The sequence below is a fragment of the Cydia splendana genome, chromosome Z (assembly GCF_910591565.1).
Source record: "Cydia splendana chromosome Z, ilCydSple1.2, whole genome shotgun sequence".
Classification (NCBI taxonomy): Eukaryota; Metazoa; Arthropoda; class Insecta; order Lepidoptera; family Tortricidae; genus Cydia; species Cydia splendana.
Genome location: NC_085987.1, coordinates 23,259,513 through 23,271,138, shown reverse-complemented (window position 1 = coordinate 23,271,138; position 11,626 = coordinate 23,259,513). Strand labels below are relative to the sequence as shown.

Genomic DNA, 11,626 nt, shown 5'->3' with positions numbered 1-11,626 from the left:
CGTTGTCCGTTGACAATGGGATCACGTCTGTGAGTCTTGATCCTTTAACGCATATCACTTATGTATTAATGAATACTTGAATCTTTTTTAGGATTCCTTACCTCAAAAGGAAAAAAAGGGAACTCTTATAGGATCACTTTGTTGTCCGTCCGTCCATCTGTGTGTCATGAGCCTTTATCTCATAACCGCAAATGCTTGGAGGTATTGAATTGAAATTAAAACCATATAGGTTCTCAGGTCTATCACAGTCCCTTGAAGCTGGCAAAAAAAAGACTTCCACGATAACTATGAAATTTGGCAAGTATCGCCTTATACACTACACTACACTACAGGGAAAAATCTGAAAACTATAAATTTGTAAAAAAATATATATACATTTTGTTTTGTACGGAACCCTCGGTGGGCGAGTGCGACTCGCACTTGTCTGGGTTTTTATTTATTTTGGTAAATAAAAACCCAGACTTGTCCATAAGTGTTTTTGAACTGAACTTAACTTTTGTTTTATACCTAATGAAGAATAAAATTGAGTTCTATAGCTTTGACTTTGTCATAATTTCATCTAAGAGTAACTCTGTTTGTCTGTCTCTCTATTTGTTTTTGACGGCCTCCGTAGCATAGTTGGTACCTAGTGATGGGTAACTACCAACTACCTTTGAAGCTGGAGGTCCCGGGTTCTAATCCCGGTAAGGGGATTTCTTTGTGTTTATCACGAATATTTGTTCTTGAGTTTTGGATGTTTTCTATTTATTATAATATGTGTGTTTATGTTTAATATACTTATATCAATTTACAATATGTGCTTCTTCCTGTAATGGAAGTCGATTAAAAAGAGTTTAGCCGTCATGTCTGATGGCCTAAAAGTATATACTTAATCATTTGCAATAATGTTAGTGTCTCATATAACTAAATTTGTTTTAGAAGGAGATTAAATCAAACAGGCCTATTATTCCTGCAACGAAATGCGAGAAATTGACCTATATCCGAACTTATGTGTCGTTTACGAGTAAAACTGATATCATTGGTATACAATTCATAAATTTTAATGTGTAAGTAAGTAAAATTTTTTCTTAAGCCTGAGATAAAAGTCGCGTGAAAACCACGCATCGTGCGGCTGCGGGGCCATCCGTGGTCGTGCGGCGCGGCTGGGCGGCTGGCGGGCGAACCAGATAGATACACCGTACATAAAAACGCCACTGCGAATTGACTGGCACAACAACGCCTGATAACCGTTGTGCTGTGGTGTACACCGGGTTGTTTCACAATGCTAAAACAAAAGCGCTGGCTATAGCAGCAGATACAGTGACTATCAGACATATGAAGCCACTGACGTAAAAGTGACGTAATTTCACATATGAAGTACAGTCACTTGCAATAATATTACACAACGAAGGCCGCAAAAATATCTGACACGATCTTATTTGTAGAGCCATAAGAGCGCGTCACATATTTTCGCGGCCTCGAAGAGTAACATATTATTGCAGGTGACTGTATTGTATTATAACAATACATACTAATAAGTTAAGTTACCGACTCGTTATTTTATTTTCTAAAAAGTATAAGTAAAGGTTGATTTGAGGGAAGTAAACTACGAAACCCTAAAAACTACCATTGCATATAAAATATGCATTGGTAGTTTTTAGGGTTCCGTGCGAGTTTCATCACATTGCGGCCCTAGGCCACGATAATCACGAAAAAAATTCTGACTGTTGTTTTGTCTGTGACGCTTATTAGATTAAAATACCCTTTTTTGATACATTACAGATTATTTTGGAAGTATTTAGGAAGTGTGTTTTTAAAAACCTTGCCTAGTTGTTACTTGTATCTTTTTCTTGGATCATACGCTCGACAGCACCATTTATTTCTGACAAAAATGACGCCACTGCTGAACGGTAATTAATTACAACAAACTATTACTTTTGCCCTTGCTTAGAGATTTTAATACGTTTTAACTTAAATAATGCTTACGTTTATTACGATGATTTACAAGTAAACGGTTGTCATGCTTAAATTTTGTAAACAAGTAAGTATAATATTCGTAGTTGAAATTGCCTTATGTAAGCTCTTGGCCTGTATTATATTTATTATCACTATGGGTTGAGTGTTATATTTATGTTTCAGAAGTTTTAGTAAGTATACATTTTTGACCCTTGTTTTACTTAACTGTTACAATAATAAAACAGTGGCACTCCGATAGTGCCGACAGAAGTGAAAACTTGAACAATACGTGCGTTTTTTTAGAATCTTCAGGAAATATTTTATTGTGCAGGAAATACTTTTAATTGAAGTGTTTTTTATTCATTATTATATAAATACAAAACAAATAGTTATAAATACAGATTAAGTCCAATCAGCCACTATAGGCCTCGTCGCTAAGGACGATCAGGTCTTCACGAGGTCCATTGGCATAGCGCGTTATGGGGCAATCCTCTATAATGTGCTGAATTGTTTGTGCAGTCTCGCCACAAATGCAAGCAGGGGACTCCACCCAATCCACCCATCCACAGCGGTCTTTTTTCCTCGCAAGTGTGTTGAAAACCGTCGTATGAAACACATGTGCATTGCTCATTACACACATCGGCTTTCTGATTGCGAGCTCACTCGAACTCGAACAATAACGCCTCGTGTGTAATGACCAACGTAGCACACTTGTATCACAATGTACTATTATTTACTTCGTCCAGTACGACGTTTAAAATTTTGGTTCGAATTCTTGTACATTACAAGTTTTCTGCTTCCATTTAAATCTTTCCAGTTACAGACTATACTACAAAACTATAAAGTGTTTTATTTCAGGTCTTAATATTTTATGGATATTAATTGGAGTATCGCAATTATTGTTTTGTACGTATCTGCAAGTATTATTTCTCGAATTCATCATTTCGGGAATTTACAATCAACGACCATGGAACAGGTATTTTTAACCTAGTCAAATGTAGAGAACACCGTCTGTTACGAATTCTATGCAGTATCTTATCTTTAACTGTGATTTTTTGATTGCCGTATCCAGTAGCCAAAATGACAAAACTTAAGCTCTTATTCATAGTTTCATTATGTCCGTCAGTCCGTCTTTTAATCCACGTCCACGCACGCACATCAATCTCGCAACGCTTACGCTCAGTGAGAGTGAGAGAAGAACAGGATTACCTACGAACACGAAGATCTCTCTCGTTCTAGAAAAACGAGCTCATAGGCGCGTATAAAATGCTGCTTAAACCGCCATGAAATCTTATTTAGGTACATTTACAGGTGCATAAACGCGGTCTACAGTGTGCCCATACAAGATGGTTTTATTAATATTTCGTGCTATACTCTGGATGAATTCATTGCAAGAGTCTCAAACGCTTCCTTAATTACGACTAACATGCACATTGACGCTTATTTCCACGATAAAACAACAGACGACTATTTTCAAATATCGCATTTCTTTAATATACAGTAATTATATATTTTTTTAATAATCAAATAATTATACATAATAGATATACCTACTTATTGAGAAAAACTGTACCATGTCTAAGTCTCTCTGAAATGAGTTTAAGCACCTGGCCTTGAACGTGGTATACTCCTAGTTGTGTAATAAAAAAGGTTATAAGCTTTTATTTATAACATTAAACTCTCGCGTTTTGTACACATATTTGATTACACAAACGTCTGCAACTCAGCTGAAACTTCGGAATTCAAGGTAAAAAAAGAATGTTTAATGCAATAATCGTTTCACCAATGAACTCATTCTTAATTTTTGGGTCACTTTGTGTTCACACGTGCACTTTGAGTGAAAGATGAAACACGTAAGTGAACACAAATTAAACCGTTTGATTTCACCTTTACACCCTTCATCTCGGACTTCTAAACCCATTTACAAATTGGTAGCCTTGCCAACTCGTAGGCTGCAAAATTAACACTCGCGCAGGTACACAAAATGCTCATTGTCCTCCTGAAAGTGAGGTCATGTTTCGACATTCCTAATGTCCGCTCTTGTTTTTGACATATCCTGGCAGCATTTACCCATTCCCACTTAAACAAATAAAGCCCAATTCAAAGTTGAACTTACTTTGTGGTCCATCATTAATTTTTACTATGTTGGCGAATACTTTAACATTGACTTTTTCATACCTTTCAGATCCATGCTGACTAAGCTATTTATTAAAACTGAGTTTGGAATCGATCGGTTTACTGTATATTACAACTTAATTTGGATATCTTCATCACTTCTTATTAACCGAATATTTAAAAGGAACATATGGAAGGTATTGAAAAAAAAACAATATTTTTTTATTGGTTAGATATTTTTTTATTGGGTGATACCATGGTACGTGATAGGATGTTTTTTCACCCTTACATTTGCTAATCACTGGATTCCACGAAGACGAAATCCCCTGTCCCTCATTCTGATTGAAATTTCGATGTGTTCTAATTTCAATTGCTTCACGTACTTTCCTGCTGTACCTTAAAGGAGTCTCTTGAGAGGACCTTAGGATTATGGAGCTCCAACATTTGTTACAGTCGGGACCGAGGTTTGGTCCCGTGTAGCAAATGTTCTGCTACCGTAGACTTATTTATTTAACGTTTTTTTATTTAATTTTAACAGCCGCGATATGTTCCTTGACCCTTTAACTCCAATATAGGAACTACCGCAGCTGCAATCAATCTTATACTCCGGTGAATTGCAGAAAATATGTACAGTCACCTGCAATAATATGTTACACAACGAAGGCCGCTAAAATATCTGACACGATCTTATTTGTAGAGTCATAAGAGCGTGTCACATATTTTTGCGGCCTTCGAAGAGTAACATATTATTGCAGGTGACTGTACCTTTTGCATTTCGTAACTAAACTGAGAATAAACTAATTGATAATTACTGTAACGAAACTGATAACGTAAGGCGTGGGACACATGGAAAAAAATTTGTTGCCCGGTTTCATAAAACACAATTTTTAATGAAACATTATAATTACAATCAACAATATTTATTATAAATTTTTGATTAGCAGCATTTTAATCATATGCAATTAAAAATGAAGGGGGGGAAGGTTATTTTCACATTTTCCTTCAAACGTTTTTTTTTTTACTATGAAAATAATATAAAATAAATTTTGTGTAATGTTAAAGTCAAGCTCTTTCAAATGATATCCCACTCGACCTTGTAACTAGACTTTTAATTTTTGCCCCCTCTTTATATTGGGCTTTTCCATAATTATTAAAAATTAAACAAAAAATTACATTTCCAATGTGTTTGGGTTAGCGTTGTTCATAACCATTCCAAATTTCAAATCGATAGCTTCAGTATTTCTCGAGATACTTCGCGATGTGACATGTGACAGACTGACGGACAGACGGACAGAGTCGCACCATAAGGGTTCCTTTTGTACCTTTTTGGCACGGAACCCTAATAACACACATTCATACGACAAAGTTTAAATAGTCATCTGTCAGAAGTTTACGTAAACCTTTAAAACTGTCCTTTGTAATAACTTCTGTTATTCATTACAGGTCTTTTAAAAGAACTACCTTTAGCGGTTGGTTTATGAAAAAACAAATCCATGTACTAGTGCAAAAATGATTCGTAATTACCTGAATGCACCTTATAAGTAATTAAAAAAGTATTTATATTTATGACTAATAAAGACATGATTTTCGATGTAAAAAAATATTACAACTTTATCGTAATTTGTTTTAAATTAAGTACGTAGGACACAAAGTTTATTGTATGAACTAAGCCTTATATTTAATCAGTTTCGTTACGTAACGAAAAATAACAAAACTGAGAAGGATATATGAGAAATAATACCTTCAAAAAATATTTATCGTCAAACGTGTCATATATTGTTCCAAAAACTTGTAAATTTGTAGGACGCAGAGTAAAAACAATCGTTTATGAATAAAGCTGTGTACGATAATCAAGCTATTTGCCTGGGAAACTCGCCGTTAATCACCCTGAGATTTTTAAACCACTAACACCATGCATCCATCCATGAGCCATTTCGTTGAAAAATAAAATGGCTGTCGCTGTGTTAAACGATTTATCAGTTGTGCCACTGTGTTGCCAGAATAATGAGAAGTAATTCTACTAATATTTTAAACAATCTTTGGGATTAATCCTCCGTAACTAACCCTGAGTAACGAAAGTTCTATAAGTTGGGACAATATGTATTAATACCAAAATAACATATTATTCCTAATAAAAGTAAATATATTTGAACTGAACATACAGAAGAACTTATAAGGACTTAATTATCTACAATTATACTTTTAAGAAACTAATATGAATCGTAACAAACGTCCTCGATAGAACTACGCTCGACGTTGGGACATGATTATATTGTTTGTGAAGTTACTGCATGCATCACAGAAAAAAAAAAGCTATAATTGTTGAAAGATGGTTTTTATCTGAATCAAAAGAATTACTACTATTCAATTAACATAACTCCGATGTGTCTTATTCTCAAAATATATTTTTAAATCCTCCGTGTTTTCACGGGACACTAAATACGCTAAAAGGTACATAATATTTTCTGCAATTCACCCACTCATAAACGCCCGGTGTTTGATAAGGGATAACATCATTTGCTGACCTTAGTTGCCCCGCCACCTTGGACAACGGCATGAAGGTACACAGTTTGTATGGAGTACTTCCCCAACTAGCAAAATCACGCTAACAACAGTCTCTAGACTACAATTTTGTCGCTCTTATATTGATTTTATATCATCGTATAAGCCCGGGTTTGGGCACAAAGCATAAGCGTATTTATTTTAATATCGTTCTAATATCAGTCTAATTGAATGTTGTTTGCATTCACAGTAATCTTTTTCAAAACTATATTAAGCTGCTTTAGGCTAATATCGCTTTTACGTAAGTATCTTGTAAGCCTACATAGGCTTATATTGGTCGAACGTTAGAATCTTGTAAGCCTAAATAAGCTTATTTTGGTTTGAAACATTCTATTTGTGAAGTATAAATATACGGGTGAAATTAACTGCAACGTGACAAAAACATATTAGTGTAAGTGTTTATCAAACTTTTTATGAATTATGTTTAAATATAGTAACGTGCTGTTTATCATCGTCTGTTTATGTTTCAGGGTAAGTATTCACATGGGAAAATATTATTTATTGTAAAGTAGACCCTGTTTTACACTTCAAACTTCATGCGCCTACTCAAATATGGTATTTGAATATTTTTATAATTATTTTATTTCTTTATTTTGTATTGATAGTCAGCCATTGATGTAGGTGTATTTTTCAAGCGCACTATTAGAGTATTTTAAGCATTCTGAATACAAATGATGTGGCCATGTTGAATAAATTACGGTTCCTTGCTTTACTTATACTAACAATAGTGTTCCCAAAAACGATCTAAGATCAAACCATCTTATATTGATCTTCTCTTTTGTGATATAAATGTCTTGATCTTATATCACTCTAATATCTTACTAAAGTGCTGCTGTTGATCTTATTATAGCTTTAGTAAGATCAGAAAAGTACGTACTTACAGTGTTCTTATGCTATGTTGATATTAGTCTTACATTCTTACAATAGCATTTAGAAATCTAATATAAAATCAAATGAACTAAGAGAATGAGGATATAAGACCAGGTACTCTCAAGTTCAATGAGACTTCGTAAATGTTGTTGTAAAAACAAGAGGCTTATAATAGTATTATGCTATGTTGATATTAGCCTTACATTCTTATAATAGCATTTAGAAAGTCTAATATAAGATCAAATGAGCTTAGAGAATGTGGATATAAGACCAAGTACTCTCAAGTTTAATGAGACTTAGTAAATGTTATTGTAAGAGCGAGAGGCTCATAATAGTATTATGCCATGTTGATATTAGTCTTACATTCTTATAATAGCATTTAGAAAGTCTATTATAAGATCAAATGAACTTAGAGAATGTGGATATAAGACCAGGTACTCTAAAGTTCAATGAGACTTAGTAAATGTTATTGTAAGAGCGAGAGGCTTATAATGGTATTATAAAATGCTCTTATATACATATATAAGACTAGGTAATAAGACTAAACTTACTAAAGTGCGTATTAGCTTGTCTAAGACTAATATAAGAGCGATGATAAGTTCAAAACAAAAATAAGAGCGCTATAAGCTCACTACTCTTATAAAGTGCGCAATCTGAGACTTTTTTGCTAGTTGGGTCCTTAGTAGGTACTCTACCGAACTAACCGAACTTGTCCGTCACTCCCTTGATATAAGGCGTAAATGCTGGTTGTCTGGTTATATCTGGATGCTTCCTCCTTATTAACTTAAACTAAAAACTAATACAGTAGAGTCCGGTTATAACGACGCCCAAGGGACCGCTGATATTACGTCGTACTAACCGGACGTCGTACAAAACGAACTGGCAATTTTAATATATTTTTTTAATCAAAATAATTACATCATTTTGTATTTATTAATACTTATGCAATAATCAAAGAAAAAAAAACATTTCTTTTAAAATATTTATTTACGTTAGTATTACGACACCTTGTCTTAAATGGAGAGACTTGTGTGTTTAGAAGAAGCCACTTTTCAAGGTACGCGTACTCACTCGTCATCCGCAAATTACTCGAATCCCGTAAAATATAAAGTCGTAATTCTTGGGGATCTCATCAAGATCTTATCACACAGGTCCTATGGCTACCTCCTGAGTCCATCATCAGATCAGCTCGAAGGTACTTACCTACCAAAATATGTATTGCATTGTCACCCAACTTACATAATTATGTACATATGTGAAGCTCAATTGAATAATGGGAATTGGGTTTTATTTAGTTTGCAAAATTACGAAAAGTCACATGACTATTTCGTCTTGCTCCGTATAGGCAAAAGGGGGAGGGGAGTTGGATGCGCGGGACGGAGTAAGCTTCTTACCAATAATTTATTTGTAAAAACTACGTCGATCGTCGTTGTAACCGGACTTGACGGACGGATTTTGAGTCAATTTCCGTCGTTAAAAGCGATCGGTCGTTATAAGCGGAGTCGTAATAAACGGTTGTGCTTTCATAGTAGCTTGTACTAAAACCAAACAAGTGCCTATACTTTCGTCGCTATAAGCGGTTGGTTGTTATATCCGAAGTCGTACTAACCGGACTCTACTGTACTATTAAAACTAACATATATCAGAATATTTGACATAATGACGAGGATGCTGGCGGCATCCTGCCAGTTTTTTGGTCACCAAGTCGACCAGTCTTTAAGTACCTTAGCTCTTTGAAAAGCTGAAGAGCGTTAAGACCCCACGGGCGAAGGGTCTCAGCTCCAAAGGGGAAGAGAGGAGATAGTTGAAAACTTCGGGGATGTTTTGTTTGGTATGACAGGGCTGTCCCTGTGGTGTCTCTAGTCTCTATCTATCGAATTGAAAGCAAATTTTTATATTATTGGAAATGAAAGCATCAATCTTGATCAACACTTTGGTCGCAGAAAAGGATGGGGACTATGTCTGGATTAAAATGTTCCCTGAGTACCTACATTTTATTGATAGAGTTTAGAAGAAAACAAAAGTTTAAAAAAGGGATCCTGTAGAAACCATTGGGTTAGGTTAGGTTATGTTGGTGATCCCTTTAAAACTTCAACGGATTTTTCTAAAACGTTTTTGGTCAAAAATTAAAATTTCGGGATTTTAATAATCGGGTTTACAATTTTCGGTGATGAGATAGGTAAACATCTATACATTTGTCGATTATCGACAGACCCAGCTTGCTTTTTGGACAGATAATTGCCTTACGCAATTAAGGCAATTTCCTGTCCAAAAAGCATTACTTACCTACACCAAAGTATAGTCAGCCAAGAAAGAGATTTACCACTTTTCGACTCTATCATCTGATTGATAGAGTCGAAAAGTGGTAAACCACTATCTTGGCTGACCGTACCTACTCGTATAGATTATCTGCCACATAATAACTTCATACTGATGTCAATATTTTTATTAGTATTGGCGAGAAGAAAATTGAAGTGGGTAAATTGTATAAGTAGATATAATATAACTATAGGGGTAATTAAATCAACTTAAAAAATTACTTTCCACAACATATCCTAGGCCTATTTTTTCGGTCTAAGTAAAAATTTAGTTTTTGTTATAATTACAGATACTTCACGTTGCTCATTGTGTGCTAGCTGTCTTTTTTGCTTGCGTTTTACTGTTTATAAGTATATATAATGTCAATAATCCTGGGTTTAATACAGTGTCGCTTCATTCCACTCCGGCACTTGAGATAAAAATGGTAAGGACTTCTCTATACACGTCAGCGCCTTCCACTTTTTAAGTTTAGCATAATTTATGATCATCAACAGTAATTATCGACTTCAGAAAGCAGTTTGAAATGTCATAAAAATATTTTTCGGGCATTATATTCGGGCGTCGGGCACTCGGGCATACAATGCCTACATACGTATAATACTTTTCGTAGAAAAGTTCCATTCCCACCTTTATCAGGCAGTTCCATTTCAACAAGTTACTCTAAGGCTCAATTGCACCATCCCTCTAACTAACCCGGGGTTAAGCGGTTAAACCGTTAACCTAGTGTCAAATTGTACTGGTAACCATGGCAACTCCAGGTTTAACCGGTTAACCCCGGGTTAATGGAATGGTGCAAGCTGGCCTAAGATAGTAGACGACATCAAAATCATTTTAATCTAGTAAGTTACAAAAAAATATTACACCATAATTTACGAGTAAGTACACTTTTGTGGTTCTTATTTCGTCGAAGTTCATTTTTTTTCAACGAGACAACCGCTTAGTGAAGTCTCCGTCACTAAAAGACATAGAAAAATATTAGTAAAGAAAGAGTGGTAACTACATACATCAGTTTTCTTACCAACACGCGAGGTTATTTCGTAGTCGACATCTAGCGTCAACTAGTGTAATTGATCAGTACCTACTGCTAGTTGACAATAGATGTCGCGACAAACGAAAACTCTATTGCTCAATAATTTTCAGCTAATATTATAACCGGATTAACCGGAACTCGCTATTTTCAACTCCTCCTGTTTTTAATATTAGTTGTAAATTGTTTTAGCACCACCTACAGTAACGGAAAAAAATCTATCATATTTGTGTTTTTATTAAATATTTCTATATGTGATCGACTAAACCTACCTTAACTATTATCATATGAAAGCTCTTTAAATGGAGAGTATAATCATATATTACATTCATATGATATCATAAAAGACACTCGATTTGCACAAATTTATTTAACAGTACCTAAAATAACTAAAACGCAAAGTATAGGTAAAAGTGGTTTATTAACAAAAAAAAACAACAAAAATAATATATTCTTGACTGAAAATCAAAATATATGATTAGTACTTGGTACTGAAACCCTTTGCATCAAGAACAGCTTGGCATCTTCGGGGCAGTGATGCAATCAGCTTTGCGAGGAAAGAATTTGGAATGCGTTCCTATTCTTCCTTTAATTGCTCAAATCTTTAATTGATATTTCTTGCTTTTCTTGCACTCACACGACGAGGACGTCGTGTGAGTGCAAGAAGCTAGGAAGAGGAGCTAGGAAGCTCCTTCCATAGATTTTCTATCGGATTCAAGTCCGGACTTTGACTGGGCCATTCCAAATTCCTCACTCTTGAACCACTGCTTAACAAGATTCGATGAATGTTTCGGGTCA

General features: G+C 34.9%; 1 long non-coding RNA gene across 1 annotated transcript; it reads left to right on the top strand.

Moving 5' to 3' along the window:
• The first annotated feature begins 1,716 nt into the window (after positions 1–1,716).
• On the top strand, positions 1,717–3,553 carry LOC134805311 (uncharacterized). Its single transcript, XR_010146264.1, has 3 exons — positions 1,717–1,889; positions 2,794–2,911; positions 3,247–3,553. It is a non-coding gene; the product is annotated as an uncharacterized LOC134805311 (long non-coding RNA).
• The last annotated feature ends 8,073 nt before the right edge of the window (positions 3,554–11,626 follow it).